The sequence below is a fragment of the Scleropages formosus genome, chromosome 2 (assembly GCF_900964775.1).
Source record: "Scleropages formosus chromosome 2, fSclFor1.1, whole genome shotgun sequence".
Classification (NCBI taxonomy): Eukaryota; Metazoa; Chordata; class Actinopteri; order Osteoglossiformes; family Osteoglossidae; genus Scleropages; species Scleropages formosus.
Window position 1 is genome coordinate 25780082 of NC_041807.1, and position 18889 is coordinate 25798970.

Consider the following 18889-nt stretch of genomic DNA (forward strand, 5'->3'; position numbering starts at 1 on the left):
AAAAGCGTTACACATGATGGTAAACTCAAAACCCTTGGCTGGTGGTGGACAAAGTCCCGAGAATACTGATCTGTATGCCTATTTCTTTCCCTACTTTCAAACTCCTGGCACACACACACGGACATGCATGTGCAAAATGTGAGAGCACATATTATTTTAACCGCTCGCAGTGTGTCAGCAATGCAATGAATGTATACGTGCAACGTAGAAACAAAGTGAAGGAAGATCATAACTTCGGGCCTGCCGAGGAGACCCGTTTGACCGAAGCAGTCTGGTCATCGTGTGGACTTTGTCCGGCGGGTGCGGGACGCGGGTGCCGACGAGGACACAGAGCGAGGGGCGCAGTTTAAGAGCTGTGAGAACTGCAAGGGCGCTTGCCCCCCTTGTTGGGAATTTCAGTGCTTAGGACACTCTTGAAGGGTGATAGTTTGGCACTGGCTCTTGGGGAACCAGGTGGGTATGATCCCAGGTAGGTCTCAGAGGTACGAGTAGGTCTCCAAGGCCGAAGCTCTGATACACAGTAGGACAGCAGCTGTGTGTACATCCCCTGTCAGTCCCTCCAGCGTGCCTCAGGGTCCGCTACGCTTGCAGCTGCCAGACTGTGCGAAACTCTCCTTTCTTATCTTCTGCGTGGAGCCGTGGATCTGCCTCTGCGTACCTGCCTGCGAAATGCACGCAAAGATAAAGCGCACCTTGTCGAGGCACTCGCAAGAATTCTGAGAAAAAGCGTTTAACTTGTTTGCGTGCTGCTAATTTTATAAAATGCTGTTGAAGCTGACTTGATTTATGCAAAACACTCTGCCACTTTTTAGGGCTTGGTTCCCTTCCCACCCCTAACCCCTTCATGCTTGAACCTGCAGTACATAGACTGGTACTTTGTCCTCTTTGCTTTGTTTGAAGCAAACTTTATGTATGCAGCTGACCTCGTTGGATAAAGTACTTTAATTCAGCCAGCTGTTTCCGTTGGTCCTGCAAATGGGAACAAACACCACATGTTTCCTGTGATGTCTTTAGGCTACATTACAGTATAGCTTCAGCTTTGAGTAGTAAATATGATTATTTGCCAATATTCCCTTAGCGTTTGTTACATAATCCCTAAGCAACAGACTTCATTTAAATTTAATGGTCATAGAAACATTGTATAAGTGACTGTGAGAAATACAGTGCATTTTGGCCCTCTCTTGCTGTTATCTGCATCAGCAGACAGGGAAAGTACACACACACACACACACACACACACACACACACACACACACACACACACGCTTTTTGAGCCGCTTGTCCCATACGGGGTCGCGGGGAGCCGGAGCCTAACCCAGCAACACAGGGTGGAAGGCTGGAGGGGGAGGGGACACACCCTGGATGGGACGCCAGTCCGTCGCAAGGTACCCCAAGTGGGACTTGAGCCCCAGACCCACCGGAGAGCAGGACCTGGTGCAACCCACTGCGCCACCACACTCCCCCCCCCCCACAGGGAAAGTAATCTCTACAAATACACATTTTGTCTAAGAAACACAAGCCGAGCACCTGAAGCGCAGGTACATCATCTCTGCCATCTTTTGTAAATCCCCTGTCTCTCCCTGTAATAAAAAAAAAAAAAAAAAAAAAAAACAAAAGATGTAGAACCCAGAAAGTGCTGCATGCGGAGAAGGATCTGCAGCCATCAGTCATGCTGATCAGTTGAATGTGTTTTAGCCTTCTCCAAGCAGACGTTGCAAATTAGCATCAGCTGGTACAGATTTTTCCTGCTGTTAGTACTGTATTAAATTGGCCCTGAGAGAGTTAAAACTGTAATAAAAATAGTGTTTTATGAAAAAAACTATAAATTAACATTTTTATAAGATCAAGAAATTCTCCTCCAAATATTTTGGATAACATGATAAAAGTTCAAAGTACAGAAAACAGTTGTACTTCTAAGGTATATTTTAATTTCAGAGGGTTTTGGCAAGCAATAGATAGCAGCCAGAAACCATCAATGCTCGGAAGCAACCACAAAGAATCCTGCACGCAAACATCATACCTCCAACCTGGATACAGCTTCAGCACATTCAGGTACCAAAGGATAAAATAATCTAAATTAACCTGACTAGTGTTTTGTGAATGGGGAAAAAACCTTTTAAGTACAATAGCTCTAAGCTCCCTTGGCCAAGTCAGGGACACAACTGCCTGGAGCCTATCTTGTTGCACAAAGTACAAGGCTAAGCAGGGTACACCCTGTACAGTCCATCACGGCATAGCCACACACAGCTTAGAAGCTCTGAAGCAGCAGCAGCACACATTGCATCACTGTGGGCCCCTATAAATTACACTATAAAACCAATTAATAGCATTGCATGGGATGTACTTGTTATTGGTTCATTTGAAATTTCCCCTACATAAGTAAAAATTTGCCCTGCATGATTATGTGAATGAATTCTGAGCACCTTTTTAGAACTTCTTAGTGCTATATGAGCAACACTACGAAAATATTGAATAGATTTGTCCCTATGCTTTATTTTGTACTTATTCATATTTTTTTCCTTCTGCATGCCTTTTTTGTGTGTATTTTCCATTTTGTCTGCTGTTAATTACATTACCTGAATTTCTGCAATGCCACAAAAGTGGAAGACTGGAGTCTGCAGAGACATGGTGCAATGACGGCTTTCTTTGCTTCCATCTGTTGACAAGTGGTTGAAATGCTGAACACCCCTTAGATGTCACTTTCAGTGGTTATGGTGAGGGCAAATTACCCAAGTTACGTTTCCTGAAAAATAAGGCAAGTACTAATAGTTTGTGAAAGCACCCATTCTTCTTGTTTAATCACATTCTTAAATGGGTCAAAGTTGTACTGAAACAGATGCATAGTTCTTAGCTTCAGTATCCTTTAAAAATATGCATTCATGCATAAAGCTTGCGGAAAAGTTCAAAGAAATCTTTTAGACACACATAGAGGATGTAAATGTACTTAAAACTAGATATGACAAATTATTTTTCATTATGTATTTTATTTATTTAGCATGTATATGGTCAAGGTTTACGCCCTGTGTTACCGGGTAGGCTCCGGTTCCCCGCGACCCCGTATGGGACAAGCGGTTCTGAAAATGTGTGTGTGTGTGTGTGTATGTATATGGTCAAGGTGATTTTTAATGATAATTTTTTTTACAGTACATTAGTGGTTTTGAGAGTGCAAGGTATCAATCATAAAAAGAACAATTTTCTATGAAGTACAACTATATTTAGCACAGCATGAACCTATTAGACATTCACAAAAAGGACAAGATCAAACTCAACTATTAGGAACTATTAAATCAAACTAATGCAATACTAGATGACAACCTACATTTCTGTGAAGGGGCTGAAACCATTTGAGTTTTCTCATAAAAACTGGGCTAAAAGCATTTTATAGGCATTATGTGTGTCTTTTGAAAGATTATGTGATAACTGCTGTGTTAACATCATCAGGAATGTGCTCTATGAGGAATTTGGCCTTGTGGCAAAGATTGCGTCCTTTTCTGCAATGAGTAGTTGCAAAATAAGAGAGGACCGTTGTCTTCAGCTTTTGACCAAAGCCAGCATACCTTTAAAGAAACTGGAGATGGTCAGCTCCTACATATCCTTTATTATTTTTCAGAGTTTGGTGACACAAAAAAAAAAAAAAAAAGAGTGGATTACATGAAATATTACCTTTATCATCTTAAAATTAAAAAAAATAAAAACATTTCAGCAAATTACTTTTGATGAAAGACTGCATAGCCACTGTATCCCTCTTTTTTTATAGGATGTACTTTATATGTTCTAAACGTATGCATGTATTGCAAATCAATTTTTTTTCTGATTCTGTATTTTATAACTAACCAACAAACTCTAGAGGAGATGAAACTGGCAATATGTCAGAGAAAAGCACCTGAATATATTACATTTACATAGCTGAGTGTACTCTGGGTGACATACACAGTGGTAATGTACAAATTATGTAATGTGGTATTTTGATAGCGACGTGGTGTTTCATAGCTGATTGCTGGCCTGGCTTGTTACTCTTCTCCCTCTGCAGCATGCGAGGAGAGTAAAGCAACAAGAGGTGGTACGGATGACATGGAGAACCTGCTCGCAGTAACATCCCCATCCACCCGAATGATTACCATTCTGTGCAGTGATAGATCTAGTGCCATGTTTTTATAAATGAGCTCAAACATACGTTATTACTCTTTAGAAAAGTAGTAAGTGCTTTTTCCGTGACTTTCTCTGTTTATAAATTATGTAGCAATGAATTTCGTGCATTTGTGCTTTTTGTGATTTCCTCAAAGTGAGTGTGAATAAGAACAGCGAGGATGACGTGCGCGCTGTGGATCTGCTTGGCTCGAAAGGACGGCATGTTTTCCTCCACTGCTGACACTGTCTTTATGACACTAGCTATGTACGCTACAATTTCTTCATGTATATTTTGATAATTTTTAAATGATGACAGACCTTTTATATCCTCAGAATGTTATGATAATGAACATAGACCCCTCAATCAAACATTTGGATGCAGTGGAATATTATGTCCTGCTTTACTCTTGTTAGAGATCTTGTGTGAATGAATTAGCACACTTTTGGTAAGCCTTGTATGTCTTTGTTAACTTAAATGTGTACTACAATCTTATTTGAACCTTAATTTCATACTGTAGAGAGTTCAGCAAAATTGGAAAAATATGCTGCATTTCTACCCCTAAGCAATGCTTATAAAACAGGCTGTGTCTGTTTTTCATGCAGCATCAGGAAAATAAAAAGATAAAAAAGATTAAAGTTTTTTTCTTTTTTTTATCTTGCTTGTATAGTAAATTATGGCTTTTTGGTGGTAATGCTGATAACAAAATGTTCACAGAAAAGATTTGGAGTAATAGGATTAGATGTCTATAGCAGAAGTTCCACCTTGCATTAGTTTAGTCAATTTGACACAAATCTGCTGTCATTTGAAAAAGAGATGAGGTTTAGACCCTCTGAAACTTTCAGAAATCAGGAAGATAAGAAATGCAAAATGCCACTGGCAGTAATGGGTCATCATTTTTTTCACTCAGCTGAACACATGTACCAAGTTGACATAGCAACATAAATGCCATGAGATAATATTGTTTGGTAACATTGGAATCCTTTGGGTTTTTGCTGCCATTTGTAATGTGTATCGAAGGACAACTGAAAAGAACAACTGCTGAGAACTGCTGTATAAACTGACTTGGAGTATAAGGTAGAGGATGTACCTGTCACGCAGAGGTGTGTAGTAGGTGTATTAAATGCATTTTCCGCTTATGATATTTTCAACTTATGATGTGTTTTGTGGAACGTAACCCTATAGTAAATCGGGGACGACTTGTATTGTTCTGATGTAATTACAGCTAAATTATAAGAGGTCCTCAGAATTACATTACATGATATTATTTGCTAACCTTTAGGGCGCTAGACCATAACCAACTTGCCTTCTGGTGTTCAGATACTAAATACATTTAGGACACCTACTTTCTTTGTTTGATATGGATAGATATGAAAAGGGATGTGTTGCTTAAGACTCACTCGCTATTGACAACCATTTGTCCTATTGCACTGTCATGGTGGAGCAGAGCCTTTCCCAGAAGCATCGGGCACTAGATTAGTCAGGGTACACTCTGGACAGGATGCCAGTCCATATCAGAGTAGCCACAAACACACACACTACAGGCAATTTATTGTATAGTCACCAATTAACATGAACTCATACCTTTGGACTGTGGGAGAAAACTGAAGCTCCTGGAGGAAGAGTCATCCTTAATTTGAATTATTATAGTGTGGTTCAACCTTAATCTGGATCTTTGTTCCTATTATTTTTGTGCACTGAATTGATGTATAATGTCTGCTTTCAAGGAAAATGGATGGGGAGGTGTTGCTGGGATAAAACATCACAAAAATGTGATTGACTTTGGGGTGAGTCGTTTTTTACTATTTACAAAGTAATTTTAACCATTCATTTTTTGCTGTTTTACCATTTAGTTTCTAACATCTGATTCTTTCTAAACTTTCCTCAGTTGTATGTCTAATATCAATTGCTACAGCTTTCTTGGAATATATTTGTGCATTTTTTAAGATTCATTAAATACTGATGGGATGTAACTTTTCTTTAGGTTCCTCTATACTCCCTCCATTAAAATAATCTCTTAACTTAAAGGTAGGTTCTGTTTAGCCTGCATAAATGTTTATCATTGATTGATTCATTGATAGTATTTTGATGTCCAGTTAATGACAGTGTCGAGACCCTGAACAGCGGGAGGGCTCTTGATTAATAAACAAATTTAAAGAAACCGTGAGTGAAAATTTCTGCTTGATATTGCACTGCCACAAAAGAAAACCAGTTGTTCTCGCGAGGCTAATAATAATATATTTATCAAAGGTAGTTCAGTACTGCCTTTTTTAAACTAGCACAGCTCAGACTAGGTCCTAAAAAGGACATTCTCCTGTCTAACATAAAATCTTCCAAAAAGCCTTCTGTGAAGATAGACACCCTGGGATGCTTGGAATGGACTATGCATGTATTACGGAGGATTGGACAAATATGTGTCAGTTAGTGACTTCTTTTCCCCTGTAAATCTTTGAAGCTCATTTAACAGGTTAATTCTGTTTTGCCTCCTTTTCTAACCATTCCTTGGAGAGTACTGATAAGGTGAAGAAATATGCATTAAAATTTAGAGCATTCTAAGCAGTGACTATTTGTATCTATTCAAAATAAGATGATTGTCAAGAGGCTGTAAAATAGAAAGACAATTAAAACATAATAAAAAGTTTTAATCTTTAAGCACTAGAAAGGAGGAGGAAAAAATAAAAAGCGCTGTTTGTAATATGTCCCTATTGCGATAATATGTACTTAATAGAAAAGTGAACAGACTCCTCTGTCTGCATCATTGAATTTTATGGTACAGAGCTAATTTTGTTTACTTCCTGTAGTGCCTTTTAAAAGTTCTAATAATCAAAAAACAATCAGAAACTGGAGTGACAAGACAGCAGTATAAAACACAGTTTTCATGCTTTCAGCAGAGAAGACAACACCAGTCTAGAAAGTGTTTACTATACTTACATGTGTCACAGACGGTGGAATTTAAGAACATTGTGTAGACAGTGAACCCCTGTCAGCCATCATCTCTGTCAGAGTATGTAACCTCTACTCAGGGAGTTCTTTCAGCAAGATGTTATTATTAAGTGGAAATTTCCCAGCCTTCTACCGCATTATTTGTGATTAGATTAGATAGATTTTGGTCATTAGCGGGATTTAGCTTTTGACACATTGCATGTCCATGCAGTGGCTTGAAGGCATTTACTGTCACATGTAGTGACTGTAATCTGTCTCTTCAACATCATTTTCCAGAGCTTCCTACCAGTTTTATGCACAGAGCCACTATTGTGTATGTGCCTTTGTTTGTATTTGAGAACTAATTTGCCCCATTTGTTGTGTGTGACTATGACGTGGCAGAAGAACAGTTCCTCTCGTTAGGATGATGTATAATGTGGAAATGGAAGAAAAACATTGTAGTCTATATTTTTATGCTCATACACTAGAAAAAAAAATGAGCACAATGGACAGCCATTGCTTTGGAGACAAATGTGTGTCTTTGCATACATTTATTCAAAATTGTTTGTTTTCACTTTGACATTTAACTGATTTAAAAGGAAAGATGAGGGACTTAGAGACATGATCGTCTGCTTTCAATTAAAATCCATTAATTTCTCATAAAATGTAACAATGGTTACAACAGCTAGAGTAATGTTTGATACTGGTCTGTTGATGCTGCACGAATCTTTCTCATTTTTGCTTTGGCAATCTTCATTCATTCTTAAGTTTCTAGTCAACAAGCTTGCTAAGGCAGTAAGGGGATACTTTGCCACTAAATCTTCTGTACAAAAACGTTTTGAAACACATTGGTTATCTTGTCAATACTCATAACTGATGTAATTATTTTGTGGTTGAAAACATGAAGACAAATCTAGTTGTCACATCTATGATTCAAATCTACAAAGACACATGAAGGTGACTTGGTTGTGAGTGAAGCGTATATTTTTTAGAGGAGTCATGCTCTTCTGGAGCACGTGGCTAATGAGCAGGAGGTTTGATATTCATACCTCTATATATTCAAGCATGTACTCAGTGTCGTCTCCAACGAGTGATATGTTAACCTCTGTGGCAGGTAGAATGTACAGTAAACCAAGACATCAGAGATAACAGTAACTACTGGCCTGCCACGGTACTTGCAGGGCTTTTTTCCAGCCAGACATTGAATCACCCGAACCCACTTGCTGTTGCCTTGATTTTCTTTGCCCTGATCAGTACTTTGTGAGTCAGCCCTGGATCAAGATAGCTGCCAAATGAAAGTACTGCCATTTAATGAAACGTGTTGGAGGTCCAGCTCAGACATGTGTGACGCAGAGCAGTCTCTGGCACGAGAAGTAGCGTAGAACTCACGGGCAGCGATCCAGCAGCCCACAGCACTGGAGGATGTGCCAACGAACCCCAAGGACAGCGATGCAACCAGAGAGAGGTGGTTGAAAGCAATCATTTCAAAGTGAAGCCCAAACTCATATACCAACAGCAATGCCTTCCTGTGTTCAGGTTGATACTAGGAGCAAGATGTCAAAGTCATATGATGTGCGTATTTATTTAAAAACTTTTGTGCAATGCTAAACTAACTGGTGGGAATATTTTAATGAGAGATGAAATGTTGAAGAACACTTCTGGAGAAAACATTCCAGTGTGGCATTGCTCAGTATGTTGTTGTGTGCACTGAATATCCAACTGCCACGTGATATGCCATTTTAGGGTCATGTACAGCTAGTTAACCATTTCCCTCAGATTTTCAGAGCCGAAGAGATTTACATCATTTGCATACACAGAAATCAATTTCTATTAACTCCTAATCTGGTGAGGTGAATATGTGCGTAAGACCAGAGCATTCCTAAAAGAGTACACATCATCTAACAGTGTTTTGAGATACCAGACCCACATTCTCCTCCCCCCTGCTTCGCATGATGCTGTGTTCTAAAGGAGCTCTTCTCTACTAAGCCGCATACGTACAGCTCTGTAACCAAGGCAACAAAAAATCATCAGAACAGAATGGTCAAGATTAGGCAGTGAAGCATTAAGAAGGATGCAGTTATGACTGAATATGCTGCGGAGTTTCCAAATCCAGAACCGTTCTGGCAAGCTTCTGATGCTAATGTACCCCTCTTTTGCCTCTAGTTTCACCAAAGTGTGGTTGACCTCATAAGCACTTTGGCTCAACGGAGCAGAAGAGTGTTTTTTCTTTGTGATTGACTGAAAAACCTTTAATTTGTGCTGCAGTACCCTCATCACTCCTGAGCCAGACAAGACTTAAGATTTAACCTAATGTCTGAATTACACACCCAAGTCAGTTGAGTCGTACCTAGCAATGCTCCTCTCCACTCAGTGCATCACTGTTCTGCAGTGTTCTGCAGTGCAGACTCACTTTGCCCATAAACTCTTAAGTTCATGTAAGGTGTAAATGTTCATGCACCATAACTTTAAGGTCATGCCCGAGTAAGCCTTTATGCAGCTACTCCTCTAATGTATGTAAATGTTTATATGTACTGTATCTCAAAAAAAAAAAGAATAGGAAGGTGATCAGAAATCGTTGATACTCTGAAAGTTTTATGCAGTTACTTGTGTGATGAACATTGATTTATATGGTGGAAAGAAACTAACTGTACTTAAGAATCACACGTCTGCAACTATGTCTCTCTTTCTCCTAATCTAATGCACACATTGCGTTTTCTATGAGATGTATGTCGCTTTGGAGAAAAGCGTCTGCTAAATTAATAAATGTAAATGTCAATGTTTATCTGTCCACATGTGTGCCAGAATCAGAAAACAGAGCAGATAAAACCTATAGAGGAAGATCTGCAGGGTTCATTTGACTCAGATTTATATCAGCTCAGTAGCAATGCATTTTTAAACCAAGGAAACAAATAAACACTCAGTTTTGAATTTACTGTCAGATTTAGAGCTAAAGAATTCCATCCTCTATGCTTTGGAAGAGACCCTGTCATATTCATCGGCGCAGACCACAGAAAATTGTTCCCAGGACTTGCTCATCCATGTGAGCTTGTGCCAGAGCAATTGTGTTCCCTGGCAAATGATAAATCTATGTTCGCAGACCTCAGCAGAGAGACCGATGAGGTTGGATTCTGCCATTATCTAATCAAACCCAAGTCAATAAAGCCAAGGCATCCTAATAGAGTGGCCTCTGCAATGTGCGCTGTGACTCATCTCCTTGTGTCAGTTTGGCAAATTCCACTCATCTGCACAGCTCTCTTGACAATGTGCATTTCACTTGAATTCAGGGGGAGGAGAGATAAACACCATTTCAATGACTGACCAGAAAAAGCCTTCTGAATGAGTTTATGTCAAGTGCGTAGGTGTGCAGAATCCGGATACCTTTATTTCGTCTGTTGTCATACGAAGCATACAGAAAGTTCTTGAAATTGTTAAGTGTTTAATTAGAAAGATGCTGCCTCACAGCAGGGCAGCATCAGGCGATGGGTTCGGGTTTCGGTCCTGTGTTTTGTTACTGTTCTTTGCACAGGGAACAAATGGAGCCTGTGGTTAAATGGTGAACCATGGCCCTTCTGTTTTCCCTAGTTCACTGACAATGAGCATGACTCTCATCTAGAAGCCAGTGGAACAATTTTATGTTGCCGAACTGGTGCAGTGGTTTAGCGGCGGCTTTCGTCCAGTGTGCAAAATGAGACGGGGTCAAAATTCTGCTTTCTGCTATAACGACAGAAATGCAAATATCCTAAAATGGAATTGTGATAGTCGCAAGGTTTTTATGTCTGCGTGGATAATTACACAAAAGTCTCCTAGAATCTCATAAATCTTTTAATCTAATGAGTAAAATGACTTCGAAGGGGGCAGTTTTGCTTTGTCCTTCATTATACATTGTTTTCGCTTTCACAGTATGGACTGGCAAGCATCTTTTTATAGCTCTTTTTTTTTTACACTGAAAGATGACTCCAAAGCTGTGAAATTTAAAAAAAAAAAAAAAAATAGCTGCCATACTTCATGTTTCATATCAAGACACTAGATTTGTGGAATAGGATTGTTTTAAAATCCAAGTACGGTCCATGGCTACGGCTGGGAGAGGATATTAAGATCATTAGACTTAGTGTTTGTGCCCGTACCCTCCCCCTTCAGTGCGGATTAAAAAGAAGCATTCGGTCTCCTGTGTTCCAATCTGCTGTTCCTCCCAAGCGCAAAATGCATCAGGAACTTCTAACAACTAAGACATGAAAGAGCCAACTCCTTTGACTTGGAAGAGCACATCACCATCTGCGCTTTTCACTGGTGCATCAGAAGCCTCACTCTTTGAAGGCTTCAGGCTGGTGCCAGGACCCTGTTACAAGCCTTTCGTACACTTTTGGACAACTGGGACTGAGAGAAATGCTTGGACACTGAAAACGCTGTAAAAAGAAAAAAAAAAAAAAAACAAAAAATTGCGAGGATTGGTTTGATCTGGAGGGAAGAACTACATGGTGTGCAGGCTAAATGTTCAGGCGATGAAGTGTGCCAAGGCTTTTTGCAGAAGTTGGAGAGACATGGGCAGGCCATTTGGGACATTTGGCCGGGGCAGTAGGGCAGCTTGGCTTTAGCAGCTCGGCAACTGCAACTGCTCCTGGGAGCCGGTGAGCTCTGACACTGGGCCGGGAGGAACAACTCCTCTCTGCGACGCTAACCCATTTGCATCCTCTACCGGGATTTGAGCAAAAACCCCACTTTAGAAGACTAACTAATACTATTCACTGGTTCCTCATGCTACTAATGTTCTAATTAGAAATTTTCAAAGGATTCCTAAGTGATCCCAAATTACTTAGTTATTTTGAACTGCATTTTCTTAATTTATCCATTGTCTAAAATTTGTTTTGTGGAGGAGCAAAAACAACCCGCATGCCCAAGGCCAGCCTTTAGCCGGCAGTAAAACACACACAAACAGACAAGGAGTGTTGGACTGACATAATCCAGTGTTTACAGCGTCTGTCTGCTGTTTGTATCAATGCTGATAACAAGGTGACGAAATTATGCAAATTTATGGGATGAATTGGTCACCGCTTACCATTAAATGGGATTTATTGGTGATAATGCATTTTTTTCAGTCTTTACATTATTTTTAATTTTAAAGTTAATAGTTTGAAGTGAATTAAAATGTTTCAAATAAAATACAAGTATTTTTAATTTAATATAGCTTTAGTTTAGACTTTTTCCAGAGCCAAACTCATAAATAAAGTGACATCTATATTATTAACCCTCTTGATACTGAGAGTCCGACACGGTCCCGTGTTGCTGCGGCGTCAGAACACACAGGAAAAGTACAGTAACCCTACATGTAGAGTGTATTTAAAAGTGCATGGTGCAAACTGTAAAGTACAGTGTAGAGGTGAAACGATGAACGCGGGACAAAGAGACGCAGTGTATTTTCCCAACGGTGAAAAGTGAAGCACGAATCTGTGAGTGGTGCTTGAACACGGAGGCGTGACAAAACACCAGAATGGAGCTCTGGACCGGGACTGGAGAACAAGAGGCAGGAGTGGACAGGACGGGCACTCGGGACTGGAACATAAACACCTATGGGACGAGACTTGGAAACCAGGTAACTGAAGATTACTAGGAAACTGAAATGAAACCCTGATTAAGAATCCTCAATCTAGCCTCACTTGTTTGTTCTTTTACTGTTTGACTAATGAGATTGTGAACAGGTGTCCGGGGTCCTGACTAGTGGCACTGAGTGGCGCCTCCTCTGGCCGCTAGGGGTCTTGTCCCTCAGGGTCATGACGCCCTCTTATTGCATAGAGAATAGAAAGTGGTCAGAAGCCAGCAAACATTGCACACCCTTATGGTATGAATTTGTCAGCCATTGGAATTGATTTGGAGGTTATGGATTTTTTATTTTTTTTTAATCAGGAGTAATTGTATTTTAGTTTTAATTTTAGCAGGTAGCATAGTAGTTACCGCTGCTGCCATATGCACTAAAAAGATCCATATCAAATCCCACCTACTTCTGTAAAACATCTGCTCTGGGTGCTTTCCCTGAATTGTTCTAGTACAAATTACCCAGCTGTGTAAATGGATCTGTGATGAACTGGCTTCCTATCCAGGGTGTACCACTAATAGCCTAGTGCCCAGTGATTCTAGGAGAGACTCTGGACCTCTGAGACCCTGACAAGGACAAGGAATTAATGAAAGTGAATGAGCGAGTAAGTGATCGAGTGCGTGTAAATGCTTTATAAATAAATAAATGCTTTTTAAAATTTTATGAGTTAAATGTCTCATTAGGATACTTATTCATAGTCAGGCCTACAGTTACTATCTGTGTGAAGGATAAAACATCTGGTCAAAATAAGAGATTATACCACAGACTTTAGGTTTATTTTTTAGTTGACATAATAAGTAGAATCATTTTAAAAAGTTTGAATGAACATTAATGTTCCACACTTTAATATATAACACTAAATGAAAGGATGTGGGATTAATATCATTTTTGTTTACATTAGTTGCTTACACATTTTGACATGCTTCTTATTTCCTAGTCATTCCTTATTTGTTACTTGTTCTTTTTTTATGATTGTTATGTGTTTCTCCTTATTTTCTACTTCTGTGTTTGTCAGTCTTAGCTGTGGCTAACTGCAGGGCCATAGTTGGTATGTGCAAGAATTACAGTGCTTGTCTGTTCACAGACAGGGCTTCAAGGCCACCTTTGAGGTCGTACGTTCCGTCTAAATAAAGCTTTGAATATAAACACTGTGTCTGCGTCATTCACTAAAACAGAAAACACACTTAAAACTATTTAAAAACTGATGGTCTTTAACCATTATTATGTATATGGTATAGAAGGTAAGCAAACCATCAGTTTGGTGTATGCAGTAATTGTTAATGGTACATATATACATATAAAAAAACTTTAAACAATTCAGTTTTAAAGTGTACGCTTAAAGGTGGGCAGCTTGTAGCTTAGTAGGTTAGAGGTACTGCCTTAAATTGCTTTGGTAAAATTACCCATCTTTCGAAATGGGTAAATTATTGCAACCTTAGAATTGTAATTTCTCTTTGGAGAAAACGCATCAGCTAAATGAATAAGTGTAATTATACAGCTGGTAAAAGTATACTGTAGGTAAGTGTGTGTGTGTGTGTGTGTGTGTGTGTGTGTGTGTGTGTGTGTGTGTGTATACACTTATCCTGCTGAGAATTCCTCGTAGAACTACTGTATACTTGTAAAGTTTTATATGTATATAAAACTACAGATATCATTCAAGTTCTTGCATTCAGGATAAAACTGAAAAATCTGTTATTTATGTTTTGCTGATTTATTCCATTGCCCTGAAATGGTTGTTGAGTAAAATGCCCTTGGCGGGGGATAAAATGCATTGGAATTGATGCGTGCCATATGGTCCTTCAATGAGCATAGTACCGCCTCTGGCAAGTGGACCGTTTGCTGGTTAGCATCCTTGGTTCTGCCTTATTGAGAAGTTCTGAATCATCCTGGCTGCATCCTTCTAATCATTCTGATTGCCCCTTTGCAGTGAATGAACACTGTGGTCACTTTGGCTGTAGGGCACAGTCACCTGGTCCAGCACAGATACATCATTATCCATGGCCCACAGCCACAGGATGCCACATCCTCCTGCAAATTGTGAAGTCCTGTGCCTGGTTTGCATGAGGATGAAAGCAGTCCTAAGAAAACTAGGTCACTGTTGGCAGTTGTGTTGCTACTGGAGGCACTGGGGGCCATTTTTCTCACTTGTCCCACTAAAATGTGTGCCTCCAGGCAATGAGATGCGCTCTGGGAGAGATTTACAGTGCCCTCATTTCGCTCAGGTCATTAAAGGTTCTAAAGCATTCAAAGGTGATAGGTCTTTTTAGCGCTGGGCTTCTTGTCTTGTGTTATAATTGGGAAAGTTTACGTTTAAACTGCAGTATAATGGTCTAATCATCTGTACTCTTCAGACATTTCCCATTATTCACTCCTTGGAGGTATCTGCAGATATTTGTTTATATATATAATAAAGCTGCTGCAGGCTATGCTTTAACTGCACTAAATTTCTTCACAACACAATAGTTCTGTGGTTTTTTTGCCACTGGTTATATCTAAGAAAAAGATATATTCCTGCCCTTATTGTAGCCAAAATCAGCCAACGTTTAATAATGATCTTTTTAAATTGGGAACATACTCTTGTCTATATCTTTCAGAAGCGGGAAGGTGGTAAATTTATGCTGTGTGGTGCACCGTCGGATAAAACCAAGTAGCAATGTTCAGTAAATTTTGTACAAAGGAACATAACTTAATATATGAGGATTATCTGTGTATGCCTTAATTAATGTAATAAATCTAGATGCTCATCCACCCGCGCAGCTGAATCTTTCCTCAATCTTGTTTTCCGTCTTGTCTTCTTGTTCCGCTGTTTTCTAAGTGTTAGGATTTCATTAACAATTACTTCTGAACAGAATCTGCTTATTGAGACCAATTTAATTTTTTTTACTTAATTTTTTAAAAAAAAAAAATCTAATTACATTAATTTTAAGGGGAAGGGTGCAACAATGCAGATAGTACTTCAGATGATTTACATTTCAATGGGATGGTCCACGCTTGCCGACCCTGACTGCAGCGTAAGAGGAGAGCGACGTTTCGTCTCTTCTTTTTAATGGGTGCCTTTGCTTTTTGGGTTTGGCGGGAAGAAATATGAACACTTTCCCATGCAACACAAATTTGTTCCTGTGAATCACTTAAAACTCATCTTATAAGGTTGCCACTGTCTTCAAAAGACCTGACTGCATCAGAGTTACATTCATTGGCAATCCTAACATTTTCATTACTCCTGAATGGAGGAAACCAATTTCTTAGACGTGTTGTTATTATTCTAATGTATATTTCCATACACTCACTGTTTCTGTGCACATTTTTTTGCTTAAACGAGCGCAATAAGCTACAACCTTTTCGGTGATCCAGTTAGACACATGTGCCACCGTGCCTGTTTTTGCAGTAGGATATTAGTTGTGATGTGGTAAACAAATAAAAATGTGCACATTAATATGTACAAGTGCATTAATGAAAAGATAGTTCACGTGTGGCTCTCGCCTGTTACATCTGAATGTTAAATGCAATGTCTCTCAAATGAATGGCTGAGTGACCACATTAGAGCAAGTTGTACTCCAGGCATCGTGAAACAACTTACATCTGACTTTTGGAAGGCTTTGTGTCTCTTGCTTACGATGTGTGTGTGTGTGTGTGTGTGTGTGTGTGTGTGTGTGTGTGTGAGAGAGCGAGAGAGAGAGTGTGTTTGTGTGTATCTGTGAACACTTATATTCATGTGTCTATAATGTTTACTACATAGCAAATATTTTACTTAAGATAGAAATATGTTTTTTTTCACATCAGGCATTTTACGGATCACTGGTGATATAATATCTATTTTAGTAGCACTTCAAAGTCATGATAATGTTTTTTATCTAATTAAAACGGTGGAATTTTGGAAATATCTACTTTGGGAGCAGCATAATAGGCAGGGATTATTAACAATATAACACACCATGCATGTGCAGTAAAGTCGTAAAGGGCTCTGCTAAATGCTGTCTTTCAGATGAATACATGAATATGAAATGGGTACATGCATTAAATGTTATTTAAGCTTTGGGTGCAGGGAGGGAGTGCAGCCCAGGCTTGGAGTATGTTGCACAGCTTGTGTACGTGTGTGTTTTCAACGACTGCTGATATTTTCAGCTCTCGGAGAGCAGTGTGTCCTGCGTGCCTGTCGGAACACTTGGTATGTGTGAGATGCGGAGACCGCGCTGCTGCAGGATGAGCTCAGCAGCACCTGTCCGGTGGGGAGTGCCCGCTGTGGTGCTCTGCCTTCCTCTCCTCGGCGTTCCTGTTATGCACTCAAAATCCAGATCCCTTCCAGAACAAACCTAGCTGCCTCTCTGACACCCTTTCATGTCCATTTCTTTGCAGAAACAATATAAGAAGTTCCCTGTAGGCTCAGATAGGGAAAAGGGGGAGTGCTGTTCAAGTAAATTTACAGAGTTTCACTTAGCTCATATAACCCCTGTGCTGAACAATAGCCTCAGAACATTGAAACATGAATTAATTTAGAAGTCCTACCTACTGTGCTGGCTGTTGATTATAAAAAGTTTATTAAGAGAGAGTACGTTCTGTAGTCATTAAGGCTGTTGCCTAGCAATCAGCAGGTCCCAGGTTTGAATCCCCTCCTGTAGTCCCTTTGAACAAGGTACATAAACTGAATTGATACAGTAAAAAAAAGACTGCCTAGCTATATAAATTGGTACTTGTAAGTAGCTCTGTATATCATTATATATATATATTATATATATATGTATATTCCATCCATCCATCCATCCATCCAGCCAGCCAGCCAGCCAACCATCCATTCAGCCATACAGTTTCAATGTCCTGAGCGTATTCCAGAAGTATTAGGCATAAGGCTAGGGGGACAACAAACTGGATTTATGACCAGAGCCCTAAAAAAGGAAAAAGCATTCTTCTTGTAAAAAAATGTTCAGTTGCATACAAGTGTTGAGTGGAACATGCTTTGTATAAAAGTATTTGTACATCTGAATAATAATAGTGCTTAATAATAGTATTGCTAGTAAAAACAGACCTAACGTTTAGGCTGTGCATTGCTTCTTTTTCCTGAAAAAAACTGCACCAACTTTCCCTTTTTCCTTTCCTTTTTCTTCTTTTTTTCTTTTTTTAGCCTGGTGCTTTTTTCTTATATCTGTCTTGTAAGGATCATAACATAAGAATGGATTGATGTTGACTAATTGCACAAGTTAGTTCCTTAAAAATATGTTAAACAGGGTGAAGTGACCCAGAAATGAAGAAGAGGAGCCATAATCACTCAGAAGAGGTTTATTTTCAAACATTTGACATGCCCCTCTATATTTTCTGCTTATTCCACTGCTACTACTACTACAAAAAACCCCACTGTAATTGTTTTAAACAAAACTATGATTTTCAGTTTTTAGCTTCCACTAGAAAATATAGGTGATGTTACAGTAACAAAGCAGACTGAGTACCCTAGCATCTACTAGCAAAGCCAGCAACTAGAGTAATGTTAGGTCTTTTTGTTATCTTTTTACATATATGTAACAACACAGATTTTTTTTCCACTCTTAAAATGAGAGGAAACCATAGCAACTTTGCTGTTGAATATATATTTTGATCAGACTGCTTGGGTTCAGTTCATTTGTAGTGATATATTTTGGCATGAACCGGACACCATTACACAGGAGTAAGGCTGCTAACTGACCAGAATTAAGAATTTGGTTAGGTTGTGGACTGGTAAGACAAATATTGTTGATAGATTCCAACTAAATAGAATTTGGTTCAATTTAACATTGCACTTGCTGCCAGCACATCACTGTAAAATGTATAAAAAATTGCAAAAATACATCGATAATCTAAGAATGATTTCACTTTAAATGCAGGGAATCATTGAATATTTGAAGTATGCACAGCATAATCCAGCACACAGCATGAATACTTATTAAATCTATGTTCTTTGTATTTTTCAGTGAAATTAATATTGTACTTCAGGGCTGGAAATAAGTTAACTGACTATCCCATGAAATTTATGTCACTGCAACAGGACAGATTTTCCGCTTTAAAGGCGATACGCAAGATATATTTACATGGAAATGTTATTGAGTGTTGAATTACTAAAAAAATTGAGGCACTAACAAAATGCCTCTGGGGAACTTGTGCATCAGTCTCTATTATAATACCGATAAGATTTTCTGTATATTCTGCTCTGTAAGTCATTGCTAACAAGGTGCTGAACTGTCGATACAAGGAATGATGGCACAGAAATAAACTATTTTAAACCCACTCAG

General features: G+C 39.2%; 1 protein-coding gene across 2 annotated transcripts in view; it reads left to right on the top strand.

Annotated features, from left to right (window-relative positions):
* The window catches only part of LOC108937021 (caM kinase-like vesicle-associated protein), a 38903-nt gene that overhangs the window by 1045 nt on the left and 18969 nt on the right, over window positions 1-18889 (top strand). The window lies entirely within an intron of this gene.